The 17,685-nt window shown below is 43.1% G+C and overlaps 1 protein-coding gene and 1 long non-coding RNA gene across 3 annotated transcripts in view; one reads left to right on the top strand and one right to left on the bottom strand.

Annotated features, from left to right (window-relative positions):
* Positions 1 to 17,685, top strand: part of nlgn3a (neuroligin 3a) — a 195,625-nt gene that overhangs the window by 145,783 nt on the left and 32,157 nt on the right. The window lies entirely within an intron of this gene.
* On the bottom strand, positions 126 to 954 carry LOC147209606 (uncharacterized). Its single transcript, XR_015100262.1, has 2 exons — positions 732 to 954; positions 126 to 574 (listed from the first exon to the last, which is right to left on the bottom strand). It is a non-coding gene; the product is annotated as an uncharacterized LOC147209606 (long non-coding RNA).

The raw sequence follows: 17,685 nt of genomic DNA, 5'->3' as shown, positions 1-17,685 counted from the left end.
AATGCCGATTCACCATGTTAGTATTGAATTCTGGGCTTCAGCCCTCAGAGGCCTACTGGGTTCATATTCATACCGACACCTCTGGTGACTGGTGAACCACTATTTACCAATCACCATTGTTGAGACACATTCTCCCAAGTTTTATTTTCAAGTCAAATTCCAAATTGTGAGACCTTTGGTTAGTTGGACTTTTGAAGTAGCGCTGTATCTGTAGCCCAGGTCTGCAAGCGTTGCGATGGGCTTTGGCACCTTGCACATGTGGCCCACACAGGCTGCTTCAGCAATATTCTCCAGGACAATACGAGAAGAACCATCTGGCGGTGTCGCACCGAGATTGCTTTTGGAATCGAAAATTGCGGCTGATGAACGAGGTGACGACAGACTATGTTGTCTCTTGATGAGCCGCAGTCCCCCAGCGAAGGCTTTGGCTGAGTCATCAGCTCAGGTGGATGCAATCCACAAATTCTCTTTGAAAAATTATTGTCAAGAGCGTATTCATACACATCTTAATGGACAGCGACAGTCGTGGAGGAGGTGGCTGAGGCTCCAGGCTGCGCCCTGGCATCGTTTCATCCTGTTAGGATTTAGATCAATTAAAGCAATTGCGTCATCATATTACATAGCATAGGGTCTCGTCTGTTTCCCGTCTTTCTCGTCTAATGGCTTGATGGAGATGTCTGGCTGTCTTTCCGTCGTACATTTTCCCCTAATCTCACAGGCATTTCCTTTACCTTCTCTCGCTGCTTGTGAAAGCATTTTCGTTTTCGTCACAGCATCCTGCCCTCCTTCGTGTTCTCACACACTCGCGAGCTCTTTCTCTCTCTCTGGCACCGGTGTAAAGCATCCATTATAGAGCCATGCATGGGTGTCTGTGTGAGTGGGAGAGAGCGACTTGGCACTGCTCGAGTCCCACCTGCAGAGGAAGCACCGACAGCTGAGCACCGGGGGCCCAGTTCATCCCACCGCCCCTCTCGATCCCCTCTTCCTCCGCCCAACTCAGCGTCTCAACTGACCTCCCTCCTCCTCCTCGTCTTCTCACACCTTCTCTCGCTTTCTGTCTCACCCTCGCTTTGTTGCACACAAATTTCTCACCGCTTCCTCCTAACACAATTTTTTTCCCTTGACAGATCGTTTTCGCTATTACACACTTGTAATGTCTTTCCGTTGTCTTGAAAGCGGTTTGCCATCTCTTTATATTCAAGCTGCAGGAGTCCGTGTTATTAAGCCGTTTCCGTGATCGTCTACCAGATGAACGAGCACGGTGTAATTAGCCAACCTTTGCCCGTTCGTGATGACCACGAGCCTTGTTTGCTTGTTGTTGCTGGCAGCTCACCTCTGCGGCAAGCCAGGTCGCCTCTTCAGCAACTGTGCATCTGTTACGCTCTGCTCCAAGCGCTCTGTGCCTTTGAATACAAATAGATACCGTGGCAACGCCTGAGAGTGGCCGCGTTTCCCTTGATCAATTTCACAGGTTTGGAGCACATGTGATTTATAAACAACTTCTTCAGCAGGAAGCGAAAATGGCCACTGAAATGGCCACTGACCATGTGTTTGTTTTGTTTTTCCATGGTCGACTAATTTTGAAACACCTCGCACGTGTTTTTCAGCTACTGAAATAAACAGTTTAACAACTCTTTCAGGAGAAAGTCATTTGGTCCTTTTAAGATGATTTTGAGCACAGAGGAATGCATTTACTTTCACCGGGATGTTCTTCTCATCACTGTGTGATAAGAAGCCGATTATGTACAGTACATAAAAACCTATTATGTTGTTATAGGTATATTCCAATGTCTTTCTTCGTGTACTTGAAAAAACGCAAGCCGCATAGACCATCTGGTTCTCTATTTGTGTGTCAGTGTGTGATCATGCCCTCACATCAGTAGCCTGTCTGCTGATTGGATCCATGTGCAGTGCAAATGCATTAGCCCTCCATGTGAAATTTGCATAGTCGGAGTACAGAGAATTCCCAAATGAGAGAAACTTGGGCAAACGTGCTGACAAGCTCCACTATAAAGGGCCAACACGGTCCAACGTGACAGAACAAGAGCGTCCAAGGCGTGCACGGTTGTAAAAGGTGTTCAACCTCGAGAGGCAATCGAGGCCATTAATCCTGCTTGGGGCTCAAGAGCAGCGACTGTCCAGGTCCAGCGCCACTTTTGAAAAATATACTGCCAGTTTACGATCCTGCGGCTTTAAATAAATCCTGATTGCCTGCATTAAAAAAAAAATCAATATTCAATTATGTAATGTATATAAAAGTATCCACAACAATTGGATTCATCGATACAATTTACATGGAGCTGTATTTTCAAACTATTCAACTAAGTCAACTGAAGAACAAAATTGGTGGCTGACATGAACAGATGACTTCCAAATTACAGTACAGAAAAGTCGAAAGAATTGGAAAAGTGGGTCCAAAACTTCGTACATGGCATCATGTGGCAAATCATGCTACCGCATGAAAAATGATGACCAAAAAGGGAATGGACCGTATTGCAGTGATGGTACAACCATCTGTCCTGGCGGGTCAGTACAACATGGATAAAGTGGCAATAATGGCTCTATTGTTCTTTATTAAATGTGCAGTACAATTAGATAACATTCCATATGTCATTACATATTCTATCATACAGAAGTTACTATGGAAGGAATTGGCCCAAGGGACAAATCATTTGTGTTTTACGTGTTTTTGTGGTGGTGGTCATTTCAGAAAACTAATCCATTTCAAAACAGCAAAACGGCAGCAAACAGGCTGGTGGGATTAATGAGAATGCTTAATAAACAAACTCGACAAAAAAGGTTTGAAGTTACAAAGAAAAACGGAACAAAGTCTTCATAAAAGGAAACAGCTTTTCCAGGATTCTTGAAAGCAACAGCAATATACAACAACAAAATCAAAGAACCGACAAAGACAAAACAAAACCTGACGAGACACCAAGGAACACCTTCACACACCAAGACTTGGTAGACACGAGGCACGAGAGCAGTCGGAAACAAAAATGAGCAAAACATTACATGGCAAAACAAAAGTCAATCTTATCAACACAACCGGTCACGACACTTTGGCTTTTCGTTATTTTCTTCATGGTCAACATTAGAGAACAATTTGTTTTCCACTGTATTGGACAACAACATCAAAGACAAAATTATGAAAGGAAATGTGATGATATATTCCAATCGTATTTTACCAGAAGACCAATTATAGAAGTAGATAATTCTAATATCATCCCCTATCCGGCTCACAGCCCCGAAGGCTTCTCAGACATGATATCTGGAGATGGCTTTGATATCCTGTGACTTATTAATAAGTTGCCATCCCTAATTCATTTCTTACTTTTGTCCATTTCCCCGGCCATGGCATCTCTTTGCGTTGCCAGAATAGAGCACTGCAATTGCTATTTCTGCCTTTGAAAGCCTGCCCAAGCTTTAGGTCGGTTAACATGTTCACATAAAACACAAACCACTGACTTAAACAGCAATATACCTTGAAAACCAACACTAGCGCAGCATATTAGCTAGAGGCTTTTGTGAATGTGTGTGAGGAAATGCTGAGAGAGGCTTTGCTGACAAAGCAGAGCGATGGAGTGAATCACAAACGAGTTGTGTTCCCGTCTGTTCAATGGCAAGAAGAGCAAATGAAAGAGTAAAACCAAACTGCATCCATGAGCAGATTAAAGACAAACACAAGAAAGCAAGTCTGTCCTCAAAGTTGTTCGTAATGAGCACTTTGGTATTCGCTACTGAGGCGCTCATGTGAAGAATTTGCGGAATCCTCCAAACCCAGGCTACTTTCGCACCTAAGCACATTTGTCTAATTGCTCAAATTGAATAAGTGGAAACTCCCGGAATCATTCGCCGCCTCTCGTAAAGCATCCTTCATGTAGAGCATGCTCCAGTCCTTGCCGCTAAAGTGACTATTGAACAAAGTTAGTCTTGCTCCAAGGTGACCCACATCCACGCCTTTGACAGACTCATCATTTAACTCAAACAAATAGAGCTTTTTACGGGCCCGAGATAATGCTGCATCATGTTTTTATGAGTAGGCATCGCTCTTAAAATATTCCTGCATGCTTGGAGAGCCTGCCTCCTCTGCACTATTTCACATGTGAACAAATCAATGTGGCATGCTATTCATCTAGGATCAATGCCCCTTTACACAAACACAAACTCTTTTTTTCCCCCCTTAAATTTTATGATCGCCCTTTAACGTGATTATTTTTTCAAGGTATTCTTCCCATGTATTTTTTTTTCCAACACAAATAATAAACCAATCTGTATCAGATTTATTAGACATGAATGTTTTGGTCTTATAGGTCAGGCGTAAGCGAAAACAAAGGCAAATGAACCATGTATTAATATGAAAGACACTTTTTATACTCATATTAAAGTACTGACCACTTTGACTTGGAGTCATTTAATTGTTCACTACAAGATCATTGCACCAAACCTTTTGTGGCATGAACATAAGTCTTAAGTCACATCACAACAATAATCACTTGAACAATCATATCACTTCAACTTGAACTACAGTACATTCTGAGTTCGGTTTGGTAATAATACAACCTATCTTCCAAATTTTCACAATGATCTGTTGATTGCACTTTCCGAAGGTCATCGTGCATTGCACTGTGATCGAATGTTTATTTTCTGAGCACGTGATTCATAAAAATGTCTTCTCTCGCCTGTTAAACCATTCTTACAGCTCCCCTCAGAGCCACTATCTAATTGGTGTCTTTGCGGTCGTATTGGTGACGCTATCCTCCGCACAGACCTCTTATGAGGCCTGCGAGTAACTGCGATTCCCAGCCTGGGTGGCTTCGGCTGCTCGCCACCATGTCCCGGGACTCCGGCTCGCTCGGTGAAGGCTTCATTAAGCAGAAATGGGAGGTGGTATCAGAGCGAGGGAACAGCTGTTTAGCAAAGCGCGTGCATTGTTAGCCAGCCTCCGCCGTATGGCTAACTGCCGAGTTCAGTCCCCTAGCTTCTAATAGAATGCTCATTAGGAGAGAGGAGGGCGAGTCAATGGGAAAATAGCGCCGCAATGCATCCTCGGCCATTTGACGTCTCCCCCCCCGGTCTCTATTAAACAGCTGTACAGAGCCAACCATCCCTCTGTGGATCCACCACATATAGCCCGTGTTGAACCCTGACCCGGGCACCATGCAAAGAACAGCGGCGGCGTGGTGAGCCGAGTTCTCCTCAGAGATGACGACTACTAGCAAGTGTGCTACCAAAAACATGCTTTCACACCCTCGCAGGGACAGAAAGATGCAAGATTTAAAACAAACAGCAAACCCAAAGGACAAACAAGGCGATACCTTGAGTGTCAGGGTCCTCGAGATAGAATCTGTGTGCCTTTGCATGCTTGTGCTCAGACAATGTCCCTGCAGCACTGCAGTGTTAAAGTCTCCAAACACTGTAGACGCTGCTGCATTAATTTGTCAGGAAGCCAAAAGCGCAAGCGAGTTTCCTCGTGTCACAACTCATGAAGATGGTAAGGACGATGGAAAGCTGTGACACCGCGAGACGCCACTGTGAATATTTAAATTGTGCTCATGGGAACAGAGACATATCAGAGCCAAAAATAGGCTTTCTGTCACAGCAGAAACATACCCCGGGCTTGATTTCACCAACACTGACTGTGAGTAGGGATTTGCCAGCATGCAAAGTGCAGGTACATAAATACAAGGGGAGCTCTCACCAGTGTGAGGTGGAACTGAATTGTCTCTCGTTTTTTGAGAAACGACACAGCCATGGTATTTGCTGTCAGTTGGAAATTTCCTCCCAAGTGTTGCCCATGGTAAACATATTGTAAACAAATTAGAAAGAAGAGCACATTGTATCTGTTTATCTTTCAATATAATGATGATGAATAGGATGGTCTCAGAGATGTTGAGTGTGCAGTATTCATTGGGGGCCTGGTTTCAGATGAATCAACCTCTGAGAGTGAATTAACGTGCGCATGGTTTTTGCATCAATAAGAAGAACAAGAATAACCTGAATTTATAGAGCACGTTAAAACAAACACCGCTGTATACAAAGTGCTGTACACCGAGCAAAAATAATTCTTACAATAACAAACAATAAATTATTAATTATGACAGTAGAAAGCACAAAAACATCCATCCATCCATTTTCAAAATCCGCTTATCGTCACGAGGGTTGCGGGCGTGCTGGATCCTGTCCCAGCCGTCTTCGCGCAGGAGGCGGGGTGCAACCTGAACTGGTTACCAGCCAATCGCAGGACACACATAGACGAACAACCATTCACACTCATAATCACACCTTGGGACAATTTGGAGTGTTCCATTAACTTGCCATGCATGTTTTTGGAATTAGGGGGAGGAAACCGGAGTACCAGAAAAAATAAAATAAAATAAAATCCATGCAGATACGATGAAAATATGCAAACCCCACACATGACGGGCGGAGCCAGAATCGAACCCTGCACCTCTGCAATGTGAAGCGGACATGCTAACCAGTACCTACCGTGCCGCCCAAAATTCGGACTTTTTTTTTCCTCATAAATTAATCGTCCAAATTGAAGGATTGCATGCGCCAAGAAACCAGGAAATTCTTATGCATGCTTCTATCGCCAGTAGACTCGATTATTGTAATGGTCCTCTGACTGGACTCAGAAGGGCATCAAACAGCTGCAGGTGTAGGTCCTGAATACATGCAAATGGTATCCAAACCAGGTCGGGCTTTGAGGTCAGCAGATTTGTGTCAAATTGTGGAGCTCACGGTTCAGAGCAAACATGGTTAAGCAGCATTTCGCTGTTATGCTGCACACAAATGGAATAAGATGTCAATAGAAGTGAAGTCAACCCCAAATGTAAATCCAGATGAACAATTTCCCACACCTGTGATTGAGGAATTTTAAAGCAATTGTATTCGAGTAATTTTAGGAAGAACCTTTTTTATTTCTTTCCTTTTACATGTCTGAAAATTATTTGGTTTGTAAAAATGCTTTGGAATCTGTGATTTTACACTATGTAAAGTGCATTTAAATACCTTGTTGTATGAAATGTGATCTTTAAATAAAGCTGCCTTGATATTCATAGTACATTCAAAATAACCACATCAACGTGAAATAAGCCACAAAACAACTGATTCATGCATGGAAGATCTTGAGAATGACAGGAATTTTGACATTTACCCAGGAGAATTGCAATTGTATTCTCATAATTTTACAATTGTTTTCTTTTCATAATCCAAATAATCCATGTGAAATAAATCATTAAAGCAGTGGTTCTTAACCTGGGTTCGATTGAACCCTTGGGATTCGGTGAATCGGTCTCAGGGGTTCGACGGAGCCTCGGCCATGGAGGTTGAGACATACCCGACTCAACGTGTCAATTAGTTATGACACGCCTGCTTGGCCATCACTGGCTGCAGATGATCACATTGCATTGCTTGTCCAATCAGTGCTGCGGGAAATTTACTTCGCTCAGTCGTCACCGTGTGCCTGTCGTGGTAGTATGTAATACTTTTTTTTTTTAAAGCTATACTTTGGCCATGTAATTTTAGTTATTTTTGTTTCTGTTTTTAATAAATGTGTTTTTCAAATGTCTTGAATTTGTAAAAAATCATTTTTATTTTTCACTAAAGAAGGGTTCGGTGAAGATGCATATGAACTGGTTGGGTTTGGTACCTCTAACCCAATTGCAGTAAAGCATGGAAAGTTGCTGTAATGCCACGTTTCACAAAATGATGACATACTATATATGCTTGGGCAGTGGAGTGAATGAGACCCTTACCACAGTGCTGTCTACAGTCTTGCCATTTTTTCTTAATGAACAGTTTCCCAAAGCTGCAAGGAAACAACTTGCTATCACTGTTTTGTATAGATTGCTATTAATTGGATTATTAACTGATATCCATTTCTGGTTCACAACACCGAGTACACCTGCACAATTTAATGAGGTGCAATAATAGAGCTCTAAGGAATTCTGACGTCACAACGCTAACAATACATGTACTCAGTTTTGACTGACGTCAGAGAAATCATTCATTTTAACAATGAATGTGGCTGTTATTGTTGTTGTAGTTTTTGCTGCCTTAAAACTGCATTGTATTATACTGAGAACTGTTTTTATTGCAATTGCATTGCTACATTACAGCCCTTTGGCTCTATCTTGGCCATTTGTGTCTACCTGACTTGGTATTTTTTTAACCGTTTTAGCTGTGTTTATTCAAATGTAATGAAACTTCCAGGGCTGCGGGGTTTCGTTTAATTTTGTCATTTCACTATTGTTCAACTTGAAAGACGTGATTTAAAAAAAAAATCGTTATTTACAAAATTGAATTTGCTTTGTGTAAAATTGATATCATCCAACACTCAACACTTGTGAATTTTCCACTTTTTGTTTTCTACCACGTTCCATTGTTTATTTTTGAATGAGAGAACAAGGCCTGAATGTTGACAGATAAATAACAGAATAAAACAGTCTCACAAATTTAGCAATGAATCCATCACAACAGCTTTGGCACCTTGAGCCCAAACAAGACAGACAAGCATGTGGAGTCCCCAAGATGAAGACTAGGTTTTTAAAGAGAAACAAGCACAGAGCTACCACTAATTATAGCTATGTTCAGTGTAACGGTCATTCGTATATTTAATCATTTGTTTATATTTGTCTCCACGATACTCCATCAAAATGTCTATACTTAAAACCGGTCCGTGCTGCAAAAAAGAATGGGTAGCCCTGCTTTATTGAATGTATATTTGCGAGCATGAACATTCAGAAACTGGAGCAGACATGCGCACAAGACACGCAAGCCCATAGACCAGGATAATATACGGCTCTGGCCCTGCATGTCCAGCTCCGATAGGATTATCTGCTCTTAAAGGTTGGCCTGTGTAAATACTCTTGCCCTGCCCCCAGCTCAACTCACCTCACCTCGGCTACCTTGCACAAGCAAACAAATACACACGTCCAAACACACAGTGCATGTGTACATGTAAGTCGACATATCGTCCCACTTCAGGGGATTTCATGTGGCTACAGCTGTTCTCATCCTGGCACGGGAAGCAAAGAAACGCAATAGAGAGGAGGAGAATATTTTAGAAAATATGGAAACGGACAGATTGCAGCGAATGAAATTTTACTAAGGAAGTAACAAACAAAAAGGAAACCATGCACTCACTCACACAACTATCTTTTCTTTTTGTTCTCCCCTCTACTGCCTACAGCCTGGTCTGAATGTATAAAACTGATAATCTGAGGTGTGTCCGCTGATGCAGAAAGGCAACTTAATACTCTCGCTGCCTCAGAGACACACAGTCACAAAGCCGCCGCTACCGCAACAGCACAGAGAGTTCACTTGAATGCCAGCGCATGTGTGCATACAAGGACTCGCACAACACAAGTCAACAGCGGCACAGAGGAGGACGGCAGCATTGCACATACTATGTGATTAAATGTGAATGAAAAAAACTGCCAACGTTGTCCTCGCCATGCACTGCATGACCAATTTTATTGACGTGCACTTCTTAATTAATTTTTTGACGGACTATTCATTCTTCATCTTTCCAAGACCCTTTCAACAATATAATGCTGCTTATTAGAGTTGTAAAATTGCAGTTTTTTTTTTATGGGGGCTGGGGGGGTTATATAGAAATTTACAGAGATTCATTGGAATTAAATTACAATTACAAAATTACTGTCACGTTTCGGACTAGCCGAATTAAGTTTGGATCCCAGAAGTGTAGACACCAGACAAGGTCTCCGTAGCAAAAAGGGTTTACTATACAATAATCGCACTGCCAAAGAAGTAACATAAGGTGCTGGTCAAAACAAGGACCAGAGGGCACAAAAACGAATAACAAAAAGCGCGTGCACAAAAGGCAAGGGGGGAAAATAAGAACCGCGAAGGCAAACAAAAAACAATGTAGCAAATACACGCAAGCGAAAGCCAATCACAAAATAGAAAACCATACTTACAAAATACTTGGTACCGAAAGTTCAAAAGCCAAACACGACGAGGTCTATAGCAAAAGCAGTCTATGAGCAAGGAAGCAGCAAGGCAAAGGCAATACTCCGACAACAGGTGCACAACCGAGGGGTCCTTAAATACAGAGTTTTACTAATCATAGATTGGCAGCAGGTGTGCACCGAAGTCCGCTCATGCCACCTGCTGGCCAGAACCGTGACAATTACAAAGCTTTGCTATACAACCCATTCAGAAATGTGTTTATGTCGAAGTACCTGGTATTCAATATATACTGCCATTTGAAATGTCGTCAATGTGGCCCAGCCCTAAACGCAGCTAATTCTAGTTTATTGCTCCCCATGGGACGTGTCCACATTGGTATCATTCCAAGATTGTTTAGCACTGCTCGAGTGCTCAAAGCAATGTCCCTAGAGGCATGATTGGTTGAATTTAATGTGGAAGATCTCTGACAGATCACACCTTTGGGATCAGTCAAAATAGAGATTGACGTGACAAAAATTCCAATGGACACACTCCCATATCATGTAGAATGGCTTCCCAGAAGTGTGTGAGTGCTTGTGGGTAGATGGGTGTTAAGGAAGGAGGTAGTGTTATTTTATCCATTTTTACCTCCTGAGGGTGTAATGACCACATGTCCCGGTAGCTTTGTCCATATACTGTAGTGTATATTGAAGCAGATTAAACCCCTCCAGGGTAGAAATCACAAAATTCCCACTTATCTGGTCCGCAGCCCAAGCAGTTGTGATGGCTTTCGGTAGGGTTAGCTCAAAGCATTTAAATTTAACAGTATTTTTTTCCAAGATGGCGCCCGAGTAGGCAGCCTTCAGCAAGTGCTCTTCAAGAGCCTTGCTTTTTTGTTCTTTTTTGGTATTTTTGTCTTTTGTTTTGTCACGTGTTGTTTGTTGTTTCATCGTGTGGACCTGATATGGACTGTTTTCAGCGCTTTTTGGCCACGGCATACGTCAAAGGAGAAGTATCTGTGCTTGGTGGTTGCGCCTTCTCGGCAGCACGCCTGTACCAGCACAGATGTTGATTTGGAGGAATGTCGCCGCCATTGACTGTCGGTGCTGGACAGACCTGGGGTGCTTGTGTTTTTTGCGCCTGTAATGGGCAGCATTTTTCACAACCCCGTTTTGTTCAGTGGCTATGTCGGCGCTGTTGGACAGTCGGCGTTGGTGCGGCTGGATGGATGGCTGCTGAAGTTGAGGATGAGGAGAGAGGATGCGTATTTGGAACCGTGAGTCGCCGCTTGGAATTGAAATGGATTTCCATGGGACAGGAGAAGTGAACCAATCTCTTTTTTCGTCAATGGATGCTACAGCTTCTTGTTGACTTTGAAACTTAGCTTGTAGCCGACGTGTGCACATTTTGAGCATGACGTCTCTGATCCACTGGTTAAAGGACACTTTGATTCTCTCCTCTTTCATCTGAAACTGCTTCAAACAACAAAGCGTGTGACGGAAAAGTGGTTAGGACTGCACGACTGTCCGTGTTTTATGTTATGTGTTGTTTATTATTTTACTTTGTTAACTGTTTTGTGAAGCGCTTTGTTACAGCTGTCGCTGTTGTGAAAGCGCTATATAAATCTGCATGTATTGTATTGTATTGTATTGTATTTTGTGCTGCTCTGCCACTCGCCTGTAGGGTCATATTGGTTTTCTATGCTCTGAAACTGTGAGTAAATAGGACTGTGTGTATTAGATTTGGGGACCCAGAGATGAAATCAGATTTCCGTAAGCGCAGCAGGAACGATGGCTTGCCGTTACACTTTCCACACATTCAAGGCCACATCTGGCAGGTCTGATCAAATGCACATTAAATTCACAGTATCCGTGAGGCTAGTGTTTCCTTGAAACAACTCTGCATCCTTGTTTGCGTGACAACATTGGCATTTACGTTGGATGGCTAAACATGCTACTGCGTCACTCCTTCACATCAGTCGTTGCAGTTTTTGTCCAAGTACTGTACGCAGGAATGCTTTTTTAGGAGGCGGATGGTCTAACTGGAGGCAATAAAGTGGTGAGATGACTCAGCGGATATTGAGGAGTGACAGTTAATTTCAGGCAGAGGTGCGTGCCAGCTGATAACAGATTAATGTCGCAAACTGGATTGGACAAGTAATTAATATCTATCACTCTGCCTCCATTTAGGACACTCATGTATCATATTGAATGTCCCAGGAGAAAAAAATAGAGTGACAGAAAATGTCTCAATGGCTTGCTCTGTGTCAACCTCATTTGATCTTAGGATCATATACTGTACGTACGTCACCCTTTACTTACAGCAGGTCAGAGCAGAGCTTGATAATTACAGGTCAGGTCATGTTCTTCCAGACTAAACTGCTCCGAGCAAGCCTTTAAGAACAGGGGTGGAGACATGCTGTAACACTATCTTTATGTGGTTTCAAGAGTTAAAGCTGCTGAAAGAGAAGCAGCCGTGATTACTGTTACGACAAACCATTTCGTAGATATGAAAAGACAACATAGCGACACCTGTGTCTTCTTTAGCATTTTTCCCCATAGAGAACCGTTGCCACTGCCCTTAATCCTCTCTTATCCTCCTCTGACCGGCACCCCTCCCCCCCCCCCCCGCCCCCCCCATCACTCTGCCTTTAGTGGTAAAATGACAATGGATGCCCACAAACCCGTTTCTCCATGTCTGTTTGTCAAAGATGTATTTTCTACTTTTGCCTTAGAGTGGGCAGAAATGAGGCAAGTCAGATTGATGAATGCTTTGGTCCGTACATTTTAATCTCAATTACCAAGTCTGCATCACCACGACACGGTGTGTGTCTCTCGCTCAAAATAAACGATTTAAAGGGATCGGTCTACATGAGCTTTGTGAGTGATCACAGCTCACGGGCTGAATGTTGACTTCCGCCTTAGGCAGCACATTTAACTCATAAATGTCTGAATTCCTAGTTGATTTAATTTGAATTGTTTGAGTCAGTTTTCAGCCAGTGGAACCTTTCCAAGCTAATTTTATGGCAGCATATGTCATCAACCTGTTGTCTCAATGTGCACTTCCAGTAAGTGCCTATGGTAGCTAAAGACTCTGCAATCGTAACTGACTTAATGGGAGTTTACTGTATGAAGCATCCGGCTCTGAATGCAGACATAGTGCGCTCCAAGGATAGGCTGCTGCATAACTGCGGCTATTCGACACAGATAAGACACACAAACACACCCTCTCACTCAGTTCCTACACACACACTAGACTGGCACTAAAAAGAGAGCAGTGTTTTGGATTCTGGGGCAGTGGGGAATAGTTAATGTCTCAAACGGCGCAAGAATACATTCAAATATCAGTTTTTAGCCAGACTGTGAGTTTTCCTCGGAATAAAAAAATAAAAAAAAAATCTGTTTGTGGATGGGACCACAACGTCTATAAGATGAATACCTCGATTCTGCCGGTTAATTGGGAGTTGAAGAAATGTGTGTGGTTTGTCTTTTTCTTTTTATGCATTCATTGTACGGTATCTTCATTTAGGATGCGAGAGTGAATCGTTTGCTATTAAGTGCCCTTTGATTGGCTAGTCAATCAAGGGCGTGCCCAACCTCTCATCCGTGTCATCTTGGTAGATCCATCCATCCATCCATCCATCCATCCATTTTCTAATTCGCTCCGGAATGCCGGAACCTAACCCAGCTGTCTCCCGGCAGTAGGAGGGGTACACCCTGAACTGGTTGCCAGCCAATCTCAGAGGACAAATAGACTAACAACCACTCACGCTCACATTCATACCTAGGGACAATTTACAGTGTTTCATCAATCTGCCATCCATGTTTTTGAAATGTGGGAGGAAACCGTACTCGGAGAAAACCCACGCAGGCATGGGGAAAACATGCAAAATCCACACAGTAAGGCCTGAATCATCCGTGACCCCATTATGGAAAAGTACTCTAGGAGATGAATAGAAGACTGTCCCATCAATGTTAATGGAAAGCATGGATTTAAGATTAGCATGTCCGTAAGCACACGACTCAAAAGGAGTGTGTTGTATCAGGCTGTTTTTTACTCAGGTGATAGTTGTGTGCACGTTTCTCAAACATACTATTTCTGGTGTAACATTTATTTAATTTACACTACTCGTGTATTGTTCTGGAGATTTTTAGGCACCCAAAAAAGCACAAATCAGTACATTTCTACTGCATTGTTTTGTTTTGTTTTTGGCCACAAAAAAGTGCTTTGATCTGTCGGACTAACGAAACACCCCTTCCGAACCAATTTGTTCGTTCGGTCGAGATTGCACTGAACTATCGGTGACTCCATTGTAACAAAAATAAATAAGCTCCTATAACTATTGTTTTTTTGCACCCTAATGTTGTGGGGTCTCCCTTTACTTGGCACTTTTGACATTGTTTCAGAAAGTACTGTCAAAACTGGCTAATGAACAAACAGATATCCTTTTCTGAGTCATGTTCACGTCCACCGTGTATGGACGGCGCGAGTGCGTTTGCATCTCCATCCTATTTCCGTCCGATGTTTATATGGCATGCCGCCTTATATTAGGCCGAGCCCGCATGGCATCTGGCCGCTGGGCTGGTGGCACAATGGGCAGAGCAGGGGCCAGTGGTGTCAGACACTGGATGAAAAGCAACACATACACACACACACACACGCACACACACTTACAAGAATATGAATAATATGTTTACGCTGCTGGAACCTGAGCCTGTCTAGCACGTTCATGTCTGCTGGTCGAGTTAATCAGCTTGGATGCAGCTGCTGGTGTGAACGCTGACCCTTAAAGAGCTTGTGATAGGTGGAGCCGTTCTAATAGGAATAGCTCTATCATTTTGCAAGATGAACACGAATTGCAGCACATGAGAGGGAGAGACTTTGTGTTTCCAACATGTCATCTGGTTACGGTTCATGAACAGCGTTTTACATAAAGAGAACTGTTGATCTTCTTGTTCGGGAAAAGAAACGTCGCACTGCGTGTGGCGCCTAATTGGCTTGCTGAATTATACGACCGAGTGTGCTCACCAGTGCTGGTCTTGTGGGTGTACTGTATTGTACACGTGACATTTAGCCTGAAGATATTTGCCGTTTGTTTGGAGATTGGGCATCCCTTGAGAAACAATTCATATTCAGAGAGCGAACATGTGTGGCATGTTTATGCTCTTTGTATGCATGTAAATGGTTTAGTCTTTGAATGGATTCTGTAGTCAGATGGGATCAGACACAGACTCTGAAAGGCTTCTAAGCCAGATCCAATGCATTGAAAAAAAAGGGTCGTTGTAAGCGATACGATCCACCCACTGTTTGCTTCTAGATCGGTATCCAGTTCGCCACCTTCAATACCCCCACAGCTAATTTGTTTCTGCAAGCACTTAGGTCCCTGAGCTTTTCTTGTCTTTTTCTTTTTTTTTTTCCCCCTGTCATTCTTTCTTGCCATCATCGCGCTAAACCCCTCCGGATCCCCTCAAGGGGACGTAAACCCCTTGAGATGATTTGTCAGTCACAAATGCAACTATGCCCTCTCGGTGGCTTTTCTTGGCCCAAAAAACGAGTTACATCCATCCCATCTGGCTGTCACAGGCAAAATGTTGCCAAGAATAGAAGCTCGCCATCCTTCCACATTTCACGGCTGAGCTGACAACGTCATGTGCAACTTATATCTTTGACCCTCCCGCGACATACGCTGCATCTGATTTGTACGTAAGGAGCTTTTCAGTGTACTCTTTTTCTCTGCTTATTGTTTGTTGCTTCCCATGAGATTTAAGGCCGCTCTCCATGGTTGATCGGATGTTAAACATGCTGTATCTGTAGAAACAGCAAGAGTCATGACTTTTACTTTTACTTCTGCCGCCCAACAATCACGTGGCCCATCGTCCAATTAAGCGCAGTGTCTGTGGGAACTATAGGCTCTAATCATTTCCTCTCGGCTCCCTGATCTAGAATCTATTTGTGGACACAGCAGTAGGAGCGGGAGGAATCAGAAAACATCTTTAACAACTTGTCTCATCTAATTAGATTAGCAGAGACGCTTACGCAGTCATGACATGGAGATACACACAGATAACCCTGTAATAACTCATTATTCTTCCCATTTCCGCAGTGGGGCCTATTTGAGGCGGTGTGCATGTTGTTGTGCCCCATATCGGGCTCACATCTAAACAACCGCGGCATGAAGCGAGCGTGGTGAATGCCGCCTCGAATGCCACAACACAATGAAGGACATGGAGATAAACAGCCTTTGCCTCTCGCAGGCTGCGGCATTAGTGACACTTGCGTGAGTGCAATTGGAAAGGATTCAGCGTTGCAGCCTCCTCGTCTTAGGGCGTAGGCCGTGGGAGTAAGTTATGACTATGTAGATGCAGCTGAATGACTACGGCGAAAGAGTGGTTTGATCACTGTCGTTTTTTTATGGACTGAATAAAAATGCAGTGTCACTCTCCATGGTTGTTCAAAGAGGATGCACTCATCGTGTTCAGACTGCACCAATAATGCTCTCTTGATGCTTTCAATTGTGAACCACCCAAATTTGGGGAAACATTTTGCCTTTCAATTTAAATCACTGTCATTAGTAACTTAAGGCCAGACTTCATTTCAGTCAGTGAGTTGGCTTTATTTTTGAAGTACAATGGAACCGAGTTACAAATGACCCTTTTTGCCAAATTTTCAAGTTACTCACAAATCTCTTGTAAAACATCTGGCTCCGGTTACGTACATTTCGTTATTCAAACCGTCTCGGCATGGATGAACGGGTGGATCGGTGCTGTGCTTCTTGTGCTGTTTAACCATCACTGGCTCTGGGCGTAACTCATAGCGACAGTTCTGCTGTTTTTGTTTTTGTTTTTTTCTCCTAATTAGACCTCAGAATGACTTAAAGGTTACCGTTGGCTGTAAACGCCCCAAAAACCCCACATAAAACTCAATGTCTCCTAATAGAAAGCTGTAATGTGTACAACTGTAAGTTCCGTTCACGTACTCCCACACGCTTCTTCCAACTACCTTTCTCACAGCGGCTGCCTGGCTTCCTGCTTAACGTGGCAAAAAAAATTGACAGTATCTATGATACGTACCGTATTTACTGGGAACATTGACCTCGATTTACGAACTCTGAGTTACAAACGGGGTCATGGAGCAAAGTCCATAAGTTGAGGTGCCACTGTTCATGCAGAGCTTGAGGCGGTCTCATTTTCAGGCCTGGAGTTTCAAGCCTCAGAACTTTTATGTTTTTGGTTACATTTCAATTAAAATAATAATTTTACGCTTATTAGTGTATCAGTCTGAGAATAGCCTACCATTCCGTCCAAAAATCAAAATAGCAATTGAATGTGCTTATAAGATCATGATCAGTGCTTATTTGAACAAGTATGACAACAAATAGTTGAAATGGACAAAAAAATAATAATAAAGACCACGACGCAAGTATACATAACATGAAAACCTATTCACACCACTTGTGGTGCACAATACTTAGCGGACTGGCGCCAACTTTACGGGCCGGTATTATATATATCCCTCCATCCATTTTCCGATCCCCTTATCCACATAAGGGTCACAGGGCATGCTGAAGCCTATCCCACCTGCCTTCGGGCAGTAGGCAGGCTACACCCTTTGGCCTGGTCGCACGGCACAGATAGACAAACAACCATTCACACTCACACCTAGGGACGATTTAGAGTGATCAATTAACTTAGCATGCTTTTTTTCTGGAATGTGGGAGGAAAACGGAGTACCCAGAGAAAACCCACGCAGGCACAGGGAGAACATGCA

Source organism: Hippocampus guttulatus, chromosome 2, assembly GCF_054856545.1.
Source record: "Hippocampus guttulatus isolate MCC_2025c chromosome 2, RoL_Hgut_1.0, whole genome shotgun sequence".
NCBI lineage: Eukaryota > Metazoa > Chordata > Actinopteri > Syngnathiformes > Syngnathidae > Hippocampus > Hippocampus guttulatus.
This window is presented reverse-complemented; position numbering and strand designations above follow the sequence as displayed.